Here is a 20,506-nt window from a genome sequence, read left to right on the forward strand (position 1 = left end):
TAGGAAGCTGCCTCAGCCCGCAATCCCTTGTCCTCGGCGGGGGGGGGAGGAGGCGGGGGGGGCTGTTACTGTTGCCCCCCTAAGTCTATTCCCGCTGCCGCAGAAAGGCGACCTATGCTGACAGGCCCACATCCTGAGGGGCTGCGAAAGAAAGAGTGAGCCTTTTCTCTCTGGACTATTCTTTTCTTTTCTGGTCCTTGTTCTAGCCCGACGAATCCCCTCATAAAGAAGCCCTGGCAAACAGGCGCTCCTTATTTAGCATTTCACCCACATGCCAGCACTCCTACTGATGAAATAGCATGGCGGCCTGCCAAGGCCTCCCTACGTCCCCCCCACCCGCTCCCAGTTCTTTGGTTGTAGGCTGGACCAACCGACAGGAAGCCAGAAGGGCTCTTCTTAGGGTTAACGATGTGCGAGGAGAGCCACCGGGGTAGGCTGTGCCAATCTACCTGCAATAGCAGTCATTGCCTCAGATTGCCCTGATAATTAATATCCCGCCACTTGGCCAAGGATGTTATAAAATACAGATTAAAATACAACACAGATTAAAAGCAACATCTTTATTAAAACATAAAAACAAATACATTAAAAGCTGAGCAATAAAAGAAATAGACCAATTAAAAAGCCCTTCAGCAACAGACCAGCTTATATGCCAAAAGGCCTGCCTGGAAAAAAAAAATGTCTTCGCCTGTTGGCGGAAGGTCAACAGAAGGGGTCAATTTAGCCTCCCTTGGCAGGGAGTTTCAGAGCCTGGGATGGGCCACTGAGGAGGCCCTCTCTCACAGACCCTATTAAAAGTACCTTGATGGCAGCAGATCCAAGAGAAGGGCCTCCCCAAAGATCTTAAAACCCTGGCAGGCTTGTATGGGAGAATGTGGTTTTTCAGATAGGCTGGTCCCAAGTCATGTATGGCTTTGTAGCTCATAACCAGCGCTTTGAACTGAGCCCGGAAAAAGACCAGTAGCCAGTGAAGCTGCATGAACAAGTGGGTCACATGCTCCCTGTAATTGGCCCTGGTCAACAGTCTGGCTGCAGCATTCTGAACCAACTGAAGTTTCCAGACACATTTCAAAGGCAGCCCCACATAGAGCACATTACTGAAGTCCAAATGGGATGTAATCAAGACGTGTGTGGCCAGATCAGACCTCTCTAGGAATGGGTTCAGTTGGTCCATTAGCCTCAGCTATTCAGACACACTCCTGGCCACCACTGAAACCTGGGCATCCAGTTCAGGGCTGATTCCAGGAGTACACCCAAACTGTGAGCCTGAGCCATCAGGGGAAAAGTAACCTCATCCCACACAGATTGAATCCATATTCCCTGATCTGTATTTTGATTAACTAGGAGCACCTCTGTCTTATCTGTATTAAGCTTTAGTTTGTTTGCTCTTATCCAGTCCATTACTGACATCAAACACTGATTTGGAACAGCTTCCTTAGATTTAGATGGAAAGGAGAGACAGATATGGGTGGCACCAAACCCCAATACTCCAGACAATTGATTTGAATTGAGTGATGAGTTTTGGCAAGGTCTAGGCCATTTTGGTGTTCTCTACAGCACCTGGCAACCCGCTAGTGCCATAACAAAATGTATTAATTTTGATAGATTAATCAACATGTTACTCCAGTATACTATTACCAATAGTAGAAACTTACCGCATGGGAGTTTATACCTGTACACTTACATCATCGTAGTTTTAAAAATGCACAAATGGGTTGAGATTGAATTTAACCACCTATATCAGCTAAATGTTACATTTATTTCACAGTATTTTTATGATCAATGGCACCTAAATAAAGTAATACAAGTCGCGGTAAGCATTAGTACATGACAAAGTATCCCAATGTTATTGTAGAAGTTATATTTATAGCACAATCCTCTATATCCTATTTAATCCCATACATTGTCTACTCAATTGAAATCAGTGGGGCTTACTCCCATATAAGTGGTTATAGCAAGGGATGGCCAACTTGTAGCCTACTGCTCCCATCAGCCCTAACCAGCATAGCCCATAGTGAGGGATCATGGGAGTTGTAGGCAAAACATCTGGAGGACCACAAAGTTGCCCATCCTTGGTATAGGATTGCAATTGTTATGGTACAATCCTATGAATGTTTACATAGCATTATGCTGTGTTCAGTGGGATTTACTCCCATGCCATGTACATATTTATAGGACTGCAGTCTGAGATTTATCTGGGAGTAAGGCTCTTTAAATATAAAATAATTTCCAAGTAAATAAACATGCATATAATTACACTGATCATACATCATGTAACTCAGAATAATTACAACTATTTCTGAATGTGAAATTACATTGGCGATAATTGCCTTACTAGAAGTCATGTTTAGTTATTTATAAGATGCTCTATTAGGCACTGTAATCTTGAAATAGCTTGGAGATATTTTACTTCATAAGTAAAAGTGTTCGGTGATTTTAATTTTGGGGGGGTAGAATTGTGTTTGACATCCAAGCAACATACTTGCAAGATTTTCTCTGCCACCACATGGACTAGGAACTATAGATGAGTTTGTGCAGAATGGCACAAGTGGGTTGGTGGGGAGAAAGATGAGATTTAAGTTCTGGTCACAGGACAATTTTTGAAATAGAAAGTTATCATGGGTGAAGACTCCCTTAGTTTCCTCATATATAATGATCTAGTTTTACATCATTAAAGCTGCAATCGTATACCCCCTTACCAAGGAGCAAGCCCCTTTGAGCTCAATGAGTAGATGAGTAGTACTAAGTAGATAGGTTTTGGTTTGCTAACTGTTGTTGTTGTTTATTCGGTCAGTCGCTTCCGACTCTTCGTGACTTCATGGACCAGCCCACGCCAGAGCTTCCTGTCGGCCGTCGCCACCCCCAGCTCCCCCAAGGTTGAGTCCGTCACCTCCAGAATATAGCTGTTATATAGCATTTTTCTACATTAGATACACTTTCACATTTGTTTCTGTGGTATTAATTTTAAATAAACATTTTTTCCTGATCCAGTGGATTCTGCAGTAGCTGGCTTGAGCTGGGAACATGTGTGTTGTGCCAAGGAAGTGCTGGGCATATTGTGCCTGCTGGCATCCCTTGGACCATTCATTTTAGCAGACTATTATTGAGGATAATGCCGGATCTGCTTTTTCTATTCTACTTCTTATTTCTCTAATCCTTCAAATTCTCTTTCTCTTGAGAGGAAAAGTCCAGGGATTGAGATTCAGAGGAAGAAGAAGACCTAGATCCAGGCAAGCCTAACCAAGGAGCCTTCTTGACGCTGTCATTTCAGGAAGACCTGCTTTGAGAGGGGAGATATCCTTGAGATCTTCCTCTGGATTACAGTGCCCCTTGGGTAGCTACCTTGACTTCTACCCTTTCTTCTTTTGAGGGCTGTGCTGCCTCCAGCTCTGTACTGTATTAAAGTATAAGAAATGTGTATGTTTATGCTGTGGGTGGAGAGATCAAGGATCTGCTAGCCAGGCCTGCTGTAGCTGGTTCCTAGCAGTCTGAGATGAACTAGTAGAGACTTCCCTTTAGGTGAGAGTTTTTCTTTACTTTCTGCCTAGTCAGCAAAGAAGCAAGAAGCTGGGAAGACCTGGGGGAGAATATTCTGGTTTTACAAGAAGCCTGAGTTAAACTGGCTGAAAAGTGTCTATATGCAGGGCACAAAGGCATGGAGACAGCATAAGGGCGTATGTGTTGTGGAGGGTGGGCTTGCCGAATCTGATATGTCTAGAAGGAAAATGGGCGCAAGTCCTTAGAATTCCAAGACAGAAAGGTTTGCAGTGGTTTCTTGCCCTGTGAAAATGGCTGTTTCCTCATTTGAAGACAGGATATCTGAGTACACTCTCCAAATATGTGTATGCGCTCTCCATCTATGTAGTCTTTTGCCAGGGCAGTGTTGTGATTCTGGCTGGCTGGGGCATGGTGGGCGTTGTAGGCCTTTTCTCTGTCTAAACATGCATAGGATTGTGCCTCAAATCACTGTAAATCCACCAATAAGAGTAAGAAATTAAGTTGTCATTAATTTCCACAAAGGGCTGCCTGTCTTTTCCCCAGCACTGCCCCCCCCCATCTTTAATTACATTCCTTCCAAGGCGGGGGTGAGCAAAGCAACCTTTTTCTGTTAAGGGCCATGTTCCAAGTGCATTATTTCTCAGGGGCTACATGTCAGCGGTGAACAGGGCTGAAGCTGGTGGTCGGTTGCACCAGAGCCAAAAGTGAGTAAGCCCCCCATTCTCTTTTTTCCACTACTTTCTCTTTCTGCCACTACTTTCTCTCTCTCTCTCTCTCTCTCTCTCTTCCTTCCCACCCACTGGGCTGCCAGGGAAGGGACAGTTTGCTTTTCCTGGAGGTCTGAACTGTTCACGTGCAGAGGGCTTTTGAAATTAGTTTTGAGGGCTAAATGAAGCTAGGTCATCCCTATCTACTGAGTCATGCTACTTTAAAGCTACTGCTTGCCTGGCTTGATTGAACACCAGCACCAGGAAGTGGAGTTTAGCCTGAGCCTGCACCTCCTTCTGGTACTGCTTGAACTGAAAGGAAGAAGTAGTAGGTAGAGGCACTGCAAGGCTGGTGTGAGTGGCTCCTATGCTGGTTTGGCTCACAGCATTTGCAAGTTCCAGGGTGCTTCTGCTTATCAGTGTTGTGGACCTGCTGGCTTGGCTTCAGAACTACAGTGCAGGGTGGATCCCTCAGGAGGTTTGGTGTCTCTGCAAAGTGCTCTACCAAAGTGTCAAGGGCTCCTTGGAGGCCTCTCTCAGTCTAATCCAGTAGCCAAGTCCAGACACAGACAAAGGGATTCCTTTCAAAGCTTTATTCTTCTTTTACAACAACTCTACAGGTAGCAACTAGATCGGAGCAGCAGAGTACCTATGCCCTAAGTTGAAACAGTTGGTCCCCGTTTGAAAGGGAATTACTGGCAGACCCCTGAACTTAAGGACTAGGGAGAGTCCCTCCCCTTTTCCCTTGGATCCTTGGGGCGCAGCCGTTGTTTGCGTGCCAACCGGGCACTGCGCCTCCTTTCCGCGCCCTTCATCTGGCGCCGCTCTTTGCGTCTGCGTCGCGCATCCACCAAGTCTGCTATCTGTGCTCGGTCACTCCCTGGGCTGCTTTCTAATCTAGGAATGCTGGTGGGAGGAATCTCCGTCAGCTGTGGGCCCTGGGAAAGAGGAGCGTGCTCCTCTCCCAGGAGTGACTGCTCTTCCTCAGAATCAGAACTACTCTGGGATTCTATGGGCTCAGTGTCCACCCTGACACAAAGCTGATATGTAAATACTGTGTGTGAAGGCACTGGTAGCGACAAGCCCTTTCATTCCAGGTAAGCCATTCAAGTTATTAGCTGCATAATTTGTAACAATTCTTGTAAATTGAACTCAAGTAACACTGCATTTGGCATGATCGGTTCTCTCATAGTTCTTGATTATATACAGTCAGGGCCAGAAATACTGGAACAAGGATAACTGTTTTGGCAGTTGGCCTCTGTACACCACCACATTGAAGCTGAAAGGAAGCACACCCAGATGGGAGCGAAGTCAGGACTTTCAGCTGTAATTCAAGGGGTTTGACAAAAGTGGGGCACTAACCATTCAGGAAGGACAGCCAGTGGCATACACCCCCCCCCCAATCGTTGGTGGCTCATAAGTAATGGAACAAACGAACATCATTTCAAACTTAAGGATCGCCTTTAATACCTGGATGAAAATCCTTTGCAGTCAATGACTGCCCGAAATCTGGACCCATGGACATGACCAAATGCATGACCAAATGTTTCAAGACTGTTTTTAGTTACTATATATTATTTTTGTATGACCAAAAGCAGAAAACAGTAATTGATCTTTGGGGAAATATGGGAGCTTTAAGGCACAGTGCTGGATTTATGGGAGAAGAGGTAGTGCTGGTCCTACTGTTAGGCAGAGTGGGGTGGCTGCCTCAGGTGGCAGATGCTGGTGGATGGGGAGTGGTGGCAAGGTATTGGAAGACAGAGTTGTATGTACACAGCTAGCCCTGTACCCCTAGGCTAGCCTGCTGCCCTCACTTGCAGTAGAGGCAGCCAGCACTGAAGTAAGATTCAATTGCCAGCCTGGTTGGCTTCTATGCATGGAATGGGTGGCACCATCTTGTCCTTTACCTCAGGAAACAAAATATCTTAGGCCAGCTCTGGGGCCCAAAATGAAACCCACAAGCCCCACCCACAGCTTCACTCCAGTTTTAGCTAAACCATGGTTCTTTGTAGCCTTCTAAAAACAATGTAAGTGGAGAGCCACAAAAATAAGGGAGGCTCCCCGGCTCCCCCTGAAATGTTACCTACCACTGGTAAGTCACCAGTTATCTAGGGCTAGGCTTTCATTAACCTGATATACATAATGGGGTCTCTGCTTAGACATTTCAGTTCAACTAGAGGAACTATATTCCCTCTTCCCTGCCAAACAGCTGATTGGTGGGATTTTAACCGTTTAAAACTGTCCCCTGCGCCCTTCGATTCAGGCAACAATAATTTCTTGGAATGTAAACATCTTTGGTGGACTCAATAAAAGAAAGGAACAAGTGGCTGTGGCTGTGGAACAATCTGAAGCCATCTGGAGTTTTTTTATTTGGGTTGTTTGTCTTTTACGTGCTGGTTTATTGTGGCATTTTTTATCAGCTGTTGAATTGTTTGTTAATGGTTTTTACACTGTATTTTAGGGCACAATCCTATGGCCGCTAGACATGCCTGGAGCCCACGTTCCGAGGTCAGTTCCCAGAGAACTGTGCCCTCCCCCACCACCTTGTAGGCGGCGTGGATCATCTCCACACTCGTAAGAACAGTGCAGAGTGGGGGGAAAGGGGACGTTCCTCGAGGCGGGGCAGGGAGTTCCTATGTGCCAGTGCAACACTTCCTATGTGTCATCTGGACTCCCCACCATGCGCTCTGATGTCCCGCGGCTAGCTATGAATGCAGGACAGCTGGAAGACAGCTGGAGAGGATCCCCTCTGCGCTCCTTCTGCCATGCATTGGATAGATTGTCGCCTCCCAAGTTCAGAGGCTGCTGACTATCTGCATAGGATTGCTCCCTTGTTTTGTTTTTGCCAGTCATCATGAGGCTGTTGTGAAAGGTGAGGTAATACCCCCCGCCCCGCCCCGCCCCGCCCACTGTTAATCCGGTACTAAAAGGGTTAACAAAGAGTAAAGATGGCTAATTTGATCTGGAATGGTTGAATTACCTGAGTGTTTTGGGGAGACCTATAAGAAGAGCCCCTAAAAGACCCCAGACTCGTAACCAGTTTTATATTCCAGACTCTTGACCCCTGGGCGAGAAGACCTTGAAGTTTGATTCTATGCTAATTGACATTATTTCACTAACTGAGACTAAGATTTTGCAGGGCTGTCTTTGAAGAAAGGAAAAAAATGCAGCTGGCTTTACAAGCGGCTTCACAGAGCTTGTTCAAGGCCACAATGTGCTGGCAGAGTGTCTAAGTGAGATGAATAGAAGAACTGAGCATGCTCAGATGCCTACTAAGAGGAGGAAAAGTACCGGTTTGACATCTCGTGGTGTACACCTGCTGATAAGAGAATGTCGTTACTTGACGCTAGTTGGGTGGGAGAAGATGTAGCCCTGAGCATGAGTGACAACTGGGAGGAGGTGCTTGGGCAGATATGACCAAAAATGGACAACGATGACTGGGAGTTCAAAGAGGATATACCAGGGAGAAATGCGTCAGTCAAGATAACATGACTTTGGGCCATGTTTTGGGACTTTTCAAAGTAACCCATTTGTAATGGTGCCAGATATGTTCCCCAAACACATGAAATTGTGGGAGATAGATGAGACATCTTACTTCTGATTGGTGAGTGAATGCTCTAACCACGTGCACCCCATTTTGATTGGAAGAAGGTTGTCTCATTGCTCCTTGGGGCCCCACCTTTGACCAGAGCAAGGGTATAAAAACACAGGTAATGAGAGCTCTTTGCTGCTCTCGTTCCTGCTGTTGTTGTTCCTGCTGCTGCTGTTACTTCACTCTGCCGTGCCACCAGACCCAAGAATTTGGGTAACTGGGATTTGTGTCCCAGTACTGCAAAAAAGGAGGGGTATAAATAAATATAATAACAACAACAACAGGCCTCCTTAGAATCTTAGACGTTGGAACTTAGAATATTTTCTGAAAGTAGAACTTAGAATTATTTCTGAATTTGGGACTTTAAGTGATTTCTGAGCTTGAGACTTGGAGGTTATTTCTGAGGATGGGATTTGGAATCCCATCTTCAGAGTTGGCATTTGGAATTATTTCCAGGTCTTCGGTGTCCCTTTCACTCTAATTCCTACCCCTATTCTTCACATGCCTAGAGGAACCTAGTAATGCTTTAGCATAGCTTTTATATAGTAAGGAAGGTACAGGAGAAGGTAACGGGAGGGTTTACACTTATGTTTTAGTTAAGTTTTGTTTTGTCTTAGTTTAGCTCTAAACCACAAGTAGTAAACAGGAGAAAGTTGGAAGGAGGAGTCATAACAATGTTAGAAGCTCAAGCTGTTATCTTATTAGCCAAATTCATAATACCAGCTTTGGCAATTGCAATTCTTTTGATTAATCTTCTATTTTTGTTGCATTCTCTTTCCCTGTAATTGTAGAGAAAGTTTCTAAGCTCATATAACCACCATACTACTTTCTTTATATTTTGTATTTTCCTGAAATAAAGCCTTAAATAGATTTCAATTTACACTTTTGTCTGTAATGATGTTTGTCTGTTGGGATTAGCTTGGTTACCCACCAGGAGGCTTTGGACCCATTTGGTGCAGATTCTGAGGTTAAACAGGACTGATTTTACACCCACCAATAAATTAATAAATGATCTGTTGCTGGATTGCTTTCTAATCTGAAATAGATTTCTTTGTTCTTCCTGCTATTTCAGCAATTTTCCCTCCCTCTGCCCCTTTCCTTTTCTGTTATTGATTACTTTAGTGGAGAGTACGGGCTAAATCACTGCAAGAATCTCTTGCCATTTCTTTTTCTAACTTTAAAACAAGTGCAGGGGCTCTGAATTTGATAGGAGTAGTGGCACAGGGGAGTGTTTTAAGTGTTTTACAGCATTTGCATCTGTATGTTTTCCCTGTGGGGCTAAAAGCAGCTTCATGGTGTGTGTGTGTGTGGGGGGGGGGGGGAGTAGATTGGGGAAAACAGAGCAGGTGGAAATGGTTAAACATCCTCTCCTCCAGCACAGCTGCTCTGATCAAATTTGGAGCCCCTTGTGTCTGTCTGAAAGTAAGACAAACAGACAAGAGAGAAAGTTAAGCTGGGAGATCCATTCATAGACCTCTAGTGTCACACGTAGCTTAGCCCTGATTTTTAGCCAGGCAAAGTTGTTGAAGGGATAGAGTGGAATATGTAATCATATAAAATATATCCAGTGAGTTTAAAAATAGTTCTTGATATTCCTTGGATGTGTCATATCAAATAGAAACATGGCAGTTGGGACTGGGCTAGCAGAGGGCAAGGGCAAATGGAGGCAAAACCAGGTGAAAAGAATGGTCAGCGGACCAATAGGAATGGCTTGATGGGCCTGTATGATCTACCTCTTGAGAAACAGGGATGCACAACTTGCCCAAGTAACACTTTCCACTGACATTAGGCTAAGAACTGTAACTTCAAAACATACCCTTACGTTTTACTTGTAGAACAGGAAATGAGAAACAAACTACTACTATTAATAGTGTTTTCATTATTGTAAAAATTAGTTGTTTTTTTAGGGAGATGATACTCGTTGCTGGATACTAATCTCCATATGTTTTTATTACCATGCAAAATTATTTCTATTGGCCCTGAAACACTTATGATTTAATCATTCATGAGCCATGATTAAGAGACATATACAGAAATTGCTTTCCTTGCATTTGGCTGAATCATTCCTATGAAAACAACTGGATTTGCTCCATGCTGTTGGAATTATGAGCTCCCCCATGCACAATACTCCCTAATGTAAATAACTCCTTGCATGTATAATAATAGCATGCCATGGAAAAGGTTAAGTTAGAACCCTGCAGTCTGATATTTGGTAGTTTTTATGTGCAGGCATTATTATGTGTGTGGGGATTCAAACGTGTACCCCCAGCCTGCATTCTGCAGTGGTACAGTCCAAGAAAGAATGTACTAAGTGATATTTCCTAATGTATCTTTTGGCTTTGTTGTGGGTGCTTCAGCAGAGCAATGAAGGGCACAAACACTCTTTATGTCCAGCAGTTTGTCTGCCTAATGGTCAACTCCTTGTCTTACAAAAAAAATCTTGCAGATCAGTGTGTACACCAAATGTTTACTTTCTAGGGCAGCTGCCCAGCTCTGTCCTCTTTAAATGCGTTTCAGGATAAATCCATACCTGTGTATCTCACTGCTATTTTTTCCTGGAAAAATAGCAACAAGCTGTGGGAGTGCACAGGCAGGGTAAGGCTGAGAAAGCAGGCAGTACTGCATCTATCCAAGGGAGTCATCCATCCTGTGAGAGGTAGAAACAGAAACATACAGAAGCAAAAGCAAATAATCTCTCCAGAACACTGGGTAATTCAAAACCACAATAATCGAAGGTCAGCTAGAATGTATATTGCAGATCAGGAATGGTAACACTAAGTTCAAGAGGTCACCAGCATGGTTAACAAGCAGCATCAAAGAAGCCATTGGAGAAAACCAGGCATGAAACTTTTCAATAGCAGCTAACTAAAATACTAAAAATCCCAGTGTGTTATTGGATAGCAAGTTTCAGTGATACCAAATTCATTGGTGGCAAATGGCATAGGTCTCTGTATATACAGAACATAATTTCTGATATGTACTGATAACAAACCCACTCACTAGTATATAGGGACCACAGATTAGACACTGTGGGACAAAGGTGGATAGTAGCATTATCAACATGTTAGCATTCGTTGTCATTTGGGATGGAGCCAGATAGAACACATACATGGCATGCAGAAGATCTCGGGTTCTGTCCCTGGCACCTCTACTGAAGAAAAGGATCAAGTGGAAGTGCTGGGAAAGACCTCTGTCTGAGAGCTGCCTCCACTGGGCTAGGTGGATCAGTGGCCTGGCTCAGCACAAGGCAGCTTCATGTCTTAGGTGGAATATAGATGCTAATGTTTTGTCTCCTTGTTCTCATGTTTCCAGCAAAGAAGTGAGATCAGGATATAATGCTCAGCTATGAACATACTTCAGAATGGACAGGAGTACTGGGAAAACATTTAACCTACTAAACATACAATTGCTTCTAAACCCAGCCTACAAGTACTTCCAGAAAAACGTGCAATCCACTATTATCACCAATGCTGCTATTTAGGTGGGATGTCTCACCATGAGTTTTTCTCATAGGCTATAGCTCATTTTGTTTTTTTTCCTGGTACAAGCAAATGCTGCCATACTCTCCCTCAGCTTGCTTGGCTTTATTCTTCTCTTTTTTTTGATGAGTAAACACGCCTTGTGCAGAAGACAGGCTTCCTCTCTAGCCCACTACATTTGCCATCCTTACTTCTCCAATGTGTATAATACTGAGTAAAGAACATTACAGGGTACAGTAATGAGGGAAACTCTAGGCAGGCTGCAGGAACTGTCAGGGAACTTCAGTTTTAAACTGTGAAGACTGTCTAATGAATTACTGAAAGAAAAACTGCTTTTTCATGGCTGAAGGAGCTGGTTTGTTGCAGATAAGATTACATCTCTGATCCCAATTGTCCAGAACACTTGGATTTTTATTTCAGATAAATTCGTTCTCAAAACCAGCTCCCTCTAGGTTTACCCACAATTCACTGTATGAAAGACAAGAAATATGGAGGGTGCAATCATACTGAGAAGGTTCGCAGCCCACAGAATCGGAGCCTGCCGAGTAATGCAGGACGGCTGGAGCATGGAGACGATCCTCATCTCTGTGCTCCAAGCACCCTGCATTTTTGGCTAGATGGGCGATTTTGCCTGTCAAGCCATGGCTTCTGGGAGAGAGGGAGGCCGGGACACACATAGGAAGCTGCACTACAAGGCTTCCACAGTCTTCTCTCTCCCTGCCTCTGGGACTGCCCCCTTTTCCCTGTCTCTGTGCTCCGTTTCCCAGTGCAGAGACATAGCCAGTGCAGAGAGAAGCATGCCAGCTACAAGGGGGAGGGGAGCGCAGTTTCTAGGCTTTGATGTCGGAGAAACCAAAACCGAAGTATTTTATGGCCCTCTAGGCAGTGTCTGGTGGCCATAAGATTGCACCCTTAAGAGAAGAGACCCGTACTCCAAAGATGTGAAGTTTGATAATGAATTGTTCCATAATTTTATTAGCAGACTAAGGGAAATGGTTTAATTGGATTGTATTCCTCTTTACTACCAACAATGATTCCAAGTTTGTTTTTCAGCCAAGGTAGAAAGGTTTTCTTTTAAAAGGAGGCTCTCTACAATATGGATGTATATAGGTCTGTATTAAATTTTATTTCCCTTGCTTAGTGTTTATCTACCATTTTGTCAGTCTTATTGCTGTAAATGCTCAGGGATGGGGAGTTATAAGATATTTCTCCCTATATCCTAACTGTCACATCATATCTCCAATATGTCCTCGAATTTTGAATGTTGACAGTTAAGTACCTTAGGGAGCAATCCTATGGCCGCTAGTCAGCGGCTAGATGGCCATAGGATGTGTCGGTTTCCGGGAGCCAACCTTGGAGTGCGGGCTTCGAGGTTGGTTCCCAGAGAACCAACCTTCTCCTCTCCTGCGCTGCCTCGCAGGCAGCACGGAACAGCCTTGCACTTGGAAGAGGAGTGTGGAGTGGTGAAAACGGGGCATTCCTGGGGTTGTTCTGGGGCGGGGAAGACAGAAATGCCGGTATGACACATCCTATGTGTTGTCCAGCAGCTGCTTCCCCTGCTCTTCCTTTCCATGGCTAGACAGCCAAAATCAGCTGTCTAGCCTCAAATGTAGGGTGGCTGAAGCACGGAGGGGATGATCCCCTCCGTGCTTCCCCTGCCCTGCATTGGATAGGCAGTCGCCTCCGAGTTCAGAGGTGGCTGCCGATCCCAGTAGGATTGCGACTATATGTTGAAAGCACTGGAGAATCAGAGGGGAGGGGAGGAGGAAAGGATGTTATATTATTTAAAAACATGCTCAAAATGTTAATTAAAAATAGGAGGGTGATATCTACTTTCATCTTTTACTGGATGAATGTTTATAGATCTCTTCCTATGTATTTACTTTTACCCTATAGATAGAACAATATGTAACTCTTGTTACTAACTCTAAAATGCTGATAGTTCAACTAGTAATGAATCATCCTTAGTAGAGGCATATGCAGGAACTGCTTTATTACTAGAGTTTGACTACAGATTAAGCAGCTGGAGGAATACAGTAAAGTCAGAGTTCTTGTGCAGTGATGTGCTGGCGCAGATGGGGACACAAAAGTGACATTTTTAAAAAGTAACTTAGGTTAGCTTTTAGGGGATGACTGTCACATTAGGATCACTATTAGATTTTATGCGACCGCAAAGATTTTGGAACCAACTTCAGAAAGTTAAAAAAACAAAAATTAGGCTAGGCATACATATTTCAACCATGAGAAAAGCCATTCCAAAGGCCTCTTTATCTAAAAACACCATATATTCAAATGCACAGTGGATACAACTACAATTGATTGTATTTACATACTGCTTTGTTGCTTTCTCTCACCAATCTGTCTTCAAAGTGTCTTTTTACTTCATATGTCATTTATTGGAGAACACAAACACACACATATAATATTTGTTAAAGAAATTATGTAATCCATTATTGATGTGAGTCTGCAGGTTGTTTTTTTTAAAAAAAAGCTACCTTAAAACATGTAAGTATCTGTTGAGAATGAGATTTAAATATGTGTATGGGCTTCTTCACATGGAACGTTTATCTTGGTATTGAGATTGGAAGTTTGCAGTCCTTTAGATGACGTCGTCAGCCTCCAGGGTGTCTCCCGCACTAAATGGCCTTTATTCCATTTTTTAAAAGATTGGCGATAATGAGCTATCCAATTACAGCACTTGAGTTCCACTTGAGTTCCCTTGTGAAAAGAGGAAAACCTGCAATAAGAGGAGCTAGACTACAGCTGTATAATGAAACATATGGAAGACTAAGATAAGGGGGGAAAGGAAGGGGAAAAGAAGGGGGAGGAAGCACGTGTAAAGGGAGTCCGTCATGATCCTACATTTAAAACAGAAGCAGAAAGCCCTTTTTAAATGTGGAATTTTAGGCTGGTGTAGAGACGTTCTAGCATAGGCCACAATGTGCATTGATTATATAGTTGCATGCATGAAATGGCATTCAGGGTTGGTCCATTGATTACAGAGATGGGTACTTCAGTGCTGTTGCTTTTACTAGTCATTCCTGCTGCTGTTAGTAGGCACCTAGAGGATGTTCCTTCTTCTACAGTTTGCACTTTTCAAAATGAGCAAGTGCAGGAGGAGTCTGATAAAGGAAGCCACAGAAGATACAACATTTGGCCAGGCCTGTTACAAGGCAAGTATTATGGAAGATAACAAAATAAGTAGTTGCCTTGGCACAATATTTGTTTAGAACATTTATTGAGATTAGACTACAAAGAAAATAACTCATTGTGGCAGTTTGTTACATGTTTTAAAAGAAAAGAATAGAGAGGATTCTAATGGAAACAATTGATGAATTAATATTGTACTTTGTTGTTTAATCTCACTAGCAGTCATGTAAAATAGTATATTGGGGGGAACATAACCAGATTTTATAAACTGTGGGCTTATTCCTAAAACATGTAGACCGTATCAGTGTCTATATGAGATGGATTCTGCAATTCAAGGGGACAATGGATGTGATAAACGCACATTCATCTAGGGGTTCATCACACGGAGCTTTTATCCTGCTATTGAGATGGCTCTCTCTCTGAAGTTTGCAAGCTCTTTAGATGACGCCGTTACCCTCCAGGGTGTCTCCCGCCATTTTCTCCAGCCTATTTCGTGTTTTCCACAAATGCAAAAAATGTGGTATTTTTTCCATCCTGCGGAACAGGATCGCCATGACCTCCCTGTGAAATTCTCCAATAGCGGAAGAAACCGCTGTGTCTGCCTGCTGTGGGAGTTTGTTTTCAGTTGTTGAGGGTGCGGTCAGGATGAGATTTGACAGGAGTGAGGGCAAGAATCACCTGCCAACTGCATCTCCTGCCTTTACATTTCTCAATTGGAGGAAGAAGAGGATAAAATGTCTCCCTGCAATGAAGGGAGACACATCTGATCCCCCACCCCACCAAGCTCAGAAGCAACATCCTCTGTTGTTTCAGAGCAACCCATTAAGTTCAGTGGGGCTTACTCCCACATAAGTGTGCCAAGGGTTGCGGACTTACAGCACCATCTTACATTTTATGTCTACTCAGAAGTAAGTCAGAGGTTTCCTGGTGGCTGCAAGAAAACAGTACAGCAGACGTTAAGCTACGGAAACAACTCTCCTGCCTCCTTTGCACACATGCCAGGGAGGAAGGAAGGCAATCCCTCAGTTCAAACCACGTGTAAAGAAGCCCTTCCTAATCCCACAACGAAACTGAAAGCAGGAAGCTCCGGAAAGCGTGTTTTTTGCTTAATGTAGAAACTCCCCTAGTCTCTGGTATACCTTAAATAAGAACATAAGAAGAGTATGCTGGATCAGACCAAGAATCCATCTAGTACAGCATTTTGTTCACACGGTAGCTAGCCAGCTGCCCATGGGAAACCCACAAGCAGGACATGAGTGCAACAGCACCCTCCCACCCATGTTCTCCAGCAACTGATGTTACGTAGGCATATTGCCTCTGAAACTGGGTATAGCTTATAGCCATCAGGACTAGGGACCATTGATAGTCTTTTCTTCCAGGAATTTGTCTAACCCCCTTTTAAAGCCATCCAAATTGGCGGCCATCACTACATCTTGTGGTAGCGAATTCCGTAACTATGTGCTGTGTGAAGAAGTACTTCCTTTTACCTGTCCAGAAACTCCCACCAATCAGCTTCATGGGATAACCCTGGGTTCTAGTATTGAGGGAGGGAGAAAAATGTCTCTCTATCCACTTTCTCTACACCACAATATTCTACTTCCATGTTCTTGTTCCTGCAAATTTCTGATTATAGCTGTCAATGTTGACTTCATTTTTCTGTTTTCAGTTTAATTTATGAATTTTGTAAAAATTGTGCAATGCTGTTGGAAATTATGGGTGTCATTCTGCACACATGTATGTACCCCAGAATCTCACTGATTTCAATCAACAGGATTCAAGAGATCCTGCTCTGCAAGCAGAAGGCACTTTTGGTCATATGGGACTGCCAAATTTTTCCTTTTCTGCAGCCTTCTATGCCTACCTAAAAGCTGCTCTGGAGATCCTCCCAACTCTCAGGCACCAGGTTTCAGAAGATACAGGGTTGAAAGAGGGGAATTCAGTGGCATGAGGAGGAAGTATTTTCTATTCACACATTGCAATCTTTGAATCAAAGCCAATGCAAAACCTCATTCCATGCATGCTGTTTCCATTTTACTGAAATTTTAGCTAATGTTCATTGCTTTTAATTAAGTCAAAAGTATACCCATGCAAGATTTAAAAAATAACATTGGGTCCCACATTTACCTTGTCAAGGACTATGTATTCATGATACAATAGGTTCACGCCCACTCCCCCACTATATGTGTATGATAATTTATGATCTGGACACTACCTTAATAGGCCTGTACATACATTCATACAATTCCTCAAAAATGGGCAACATGGGAGGGGGAATGTGATTCAAGCCTTGTATGCAGGCCTACTAACTGAGTGGTTGGATCAAATGTTATATAGATGAAGGGGGTGGTACTCACTCTTCCAACATGTGGAGAAATTCTGCCAGGGGAGTGTGTGAACTGGCCTTTAGAGCATATATGAAAAGGAAATTGTGCTCTATTTAGCCATTCAGGAGCTACCACATCAATTAAACATTCCATCTACTATACAACATTTACGTTAAAAAGCAGCCACGAAAGGTGTAGCTTATTGCTTGCAGTTTTTACAATATTTCTACACTTATTTCTCACTAGTGATCTCTTAAGTGACTTAGCATGATGAATTCAAAGCACAAACATTTATCTTCATAACATTTTGTGACTGCCAATGGCTAAATACTACTGCAGGCGTTGCATTCCTTTTGCAAGTATAAAAACTGAAATTTTAAAAGTGTTTAGTGTTGTATGCTAGTTACCCAAATAGACAATGCATCTGTATACGATGTCATGCACTACATGGCTAAAGTATTTTCAGCAGATTTATTATCTATCTAAATAAAGTACAAAAGCAAACACTTAGCCTTGGATCCAACAGTAACTTAGTGCAAGCAGAAAGAACTTTTGCTCGTGCAAGGAGAGATTCCTGTTTTCTGATGATTTGCCTTCCTCAGCTGTAGGCCCCTGTGGTTTTGGAGGGTCCCTGATCCCCAGGAGTTGTTTTTGGGAAGCACAGGGGGCTGCAGCAGGGAAAAGACAGGAAGGCCCCGTTCTGTGAACAGCACTCTCTTTACAGTTGTTAGGATCCAAGCTATTATATATGCATACAGCATGGAATGAGTAAATAGGCTTGGAAACATTCACATTTCCTTTTGCAATACTATCAATAATTATATAATTTAAAGTTGGCGCACTTTGATTAACATACTGAGCACACACATAAACAATAATGCTACTATCCTCAGACCAGTTAAACCAAAATACTTAATTTTATTTAGTCTTAATAGTTTGTAATGAGGAACATCAGGATTAAATCAAAATAGTTCAGTTTAAATGGTCTGTAGGTTGTCTTCTTTTAACAATCTTAGTCTATCCATACCATGTTTCCATGTTTAAACTCTGTTAATTTTCACATTAATGTGTCCTATAAGAGTTCCTTTAGTTATAATATTTGATAGTGATTCAAGTGCAGCTTTATAGCTTTTAGCAACAAAATCATTGGGTTGGATCCAGAATTAGAATAGACCCAACCTAATTGATGGGACAAGTTACTGAAGTCCCATGGATTTCACTGGATCTACTCCAATTATGACCAAGTCTGGTTCCAACTCAACTGGTTCCCTCTGCATCAAAATGAACCTCATTTCACATTTTCTATTTGTACACATGTTCATATTATAACATCAGATGGAAACACTTTTTCCTTCATAGCTGTTATTAAAGGTGCATTTACCAGCATAACAAATATACCAAGAAAATGGAATGACATGTGAAAATAAAATAAATACAACAGGCTTTTAAAAAATACATTCCTAAAATAAATTCACATTTTATAGAATTTATAAATTAATGTGACTATTATATTTAAATAGCTTAGGGCACTACGTGTTTTAACCTCAGCTGGATAGGAAAAGGCATGCACAAATGGTGCTGCATGTGCAGCTTTCCCTTACCGATCCAATATCTGGGGCTCTGTATGTGTAGCTCTTTCAAAAAGGTTACAATTTCACTATTCAGCTGTTTGTGGGGTTGGTTTACCCCTTCCACACAAAGAAGTTGATGAGCAGGATTTTCATATTTTTGAAAGGGCTTCACATATGCAGTAATGGCTGCCCCATGCATGTTTTTATTTCTTTATTTTAATGACTTGTATCCTACTTTTCTCCACTGGCATGGACCCAAAGCAACTCACAAAGAAAGCCATATAAAATATTAAATTATAATACTGTTGCTTTGGAAGGGAGCAAAAGCTTTCTTTAAATATAACCTACATTAAGGAGGCAATTCTATGCACAATTACCTGGGTGTAAGAGCCACTGAACACATTTTGACTATTTCTAAGTAAACATGCATAGGACTGCTCTGCAAATGACTGATTAGAAAATCATTTCTAATAGTTAAAGAAAATATTTGCAAGGATTCACATGAATTCCATGAAGAAGATGAATAAAGAAATATTAATAGATTGTTCTCACTCCACTGGAAGTTATTCTAATGAAGTGAATAAAGCTTATACCAGCAGAGCACTTTAGGGATCATAGTCCAAGATGATAAGGTATTGCTACAGATGGAAGATGTTTGGGTTAATTATCCATTTCTTGATTTTTTGCATTCAGTTTGCAAAGGAAAAAAAGATGAAAAAGTGCAAGCATTAATGGTGATAAAAGGTAGAAGTGTCTTGTCATTCATCTCAACATATCTCTACTCCGAAATCGCTTCCAAAGCTCTCTGAAGTGTTTGCTTGTTACAGTCTTCACACAAACATAGTAGTTCTTCAATCCATATTTGGGCTTTCCCTGTTAATGAGTTCATATATAATTAAAGTTGTATTAAAGAAAAGCTGTATAAAATATAAAGTAAAATAAGAAATTCTCAACAGTTTACAAAAGCTTGGTAAATTTTGGCTATGACCATCACCACATAAGATTAAAACAAAACAAAACAACCTCAGTGTGGCTGCATCCTCCTCTCCCTGGAAGAAGTGAAGGGGTTTCCTGTCCAATACAATATATAGGTAAACTGTCAAATTGGTAAAGAATGTCATCTTTTTTCAGTCGAGCCAAAAATTTATATGTGTGTGTGTGTGTATATATATGTATATATATTTAAAAGTGTCTTCATTTTCATATTTTTAATAAAACATTTACTATTAACATAAAAATCAAAACAGAAAATAAAATTCTTGAGTCTCACAGAACTGTTAGTTTGGATCAGATAAAATGCTGCTTAATGAGCAAAAGCTCTTAGTCATCAAATAATGCTGACTTGCAACTACTTGCCTAAGGTAAGTAAACATTTTTCCCCAGTAAGTAGGTTGAAAGATAAAAGAGTACTGAAACTGCTATTAAGCTTTTGTGTATGTGTGTGTGGATAACACCGAAACATCATTATCCTCAACTTAATTCCTGGTTGCACTTTGCTTAGCCAACACAAAGTATACTTTTTCCATTACACGAAAAAATTACATGAAAATTACATTACATTTAAATCCATATTTTCATTGGAATACTAGCGTAGGGTGAGCTATTGCAAGCAAGACAATTACCACAAAGGAGTATCTGAAGCTTAATTATAGTGGCTCATGCTTATGGATATTTATGCAAACCGACTGCCGTTTTCTATATGTATCTGCCAGTGTCCAGTTCCTATGAGATTTTTTTGGAGGAAAATGTCTCTTAACACCAGCAGGGTTCATTTCTACTAACTAGAATCTACTCTCCTCTTTTCAGGGATTATCTCCACCATATTGACAGTAACTGCATTAGCATTATCAGGTATTTTTATTTTTCTTTCAGCAAAGAAGTGTGCAAAAATGTACTCCTTAAGATCCTAAGCCTAGCTATGTTGTGCTGTGCTCTCACGTGCATGCTCTTTTCCTCCCCCCACAGTCCTCCAATCAACAGAACAGCTCACTCAGGCAATCTTGGTAGATACACTGAAAGCTCCCAGAGAGGTTCTACTATCACAGGAGTCTAGTTCGTGCCTCTCAAGACAAGAGGACTCCCTCGCCTTCAAGAAGAAAAACTTTTAGCTGCCTGACCCAATTGTCTGATTGTCCAGTCCAGTTGCTTGTGGCCTGTCAGAAGCAGGAAGAGACAAGTTAAATAA

General features: G+C 42.2%; 1 protein-coding gene across 2 annotated transcripts in view; it reads right to left on the reverse strand.

Moving 5' to 3' along the window:
• Positions 1–17,203: 17,203 nt before the first annotated feature.
• MICU3 (mitochondrial calcium uptake 3) overlaps positions 17,204–20,506 on the reverse strand; it is an 80,515-nt gene continuing 77,212 nt past the window's right edge. For both annotated transcript variants that reach the window (XM_084856687.1, XM_084856686.1), the window contains one exon: positions 17,204–19,194. The gene's annotated coding sequence lies outside the window, so the exon portion shown is untranslated. The remainder of the gene's footprint in view (positions 19,195–20,506) is intronic.

This window comes from Heloderma suspectum, chromosome 5, assembly GCF_057233095.1.
Source record: "Heloderma suspectum isolate Gila_16-S chromosome 5, 16-S_ref, whole genome shotgun sequence".
NCBI classification, from domain to species: Eukaryota; Metazoa; Chordata; class Lepidosauria; order Squamata; family Helodermatidae; genus Heloderma; species Heloderma suspectum.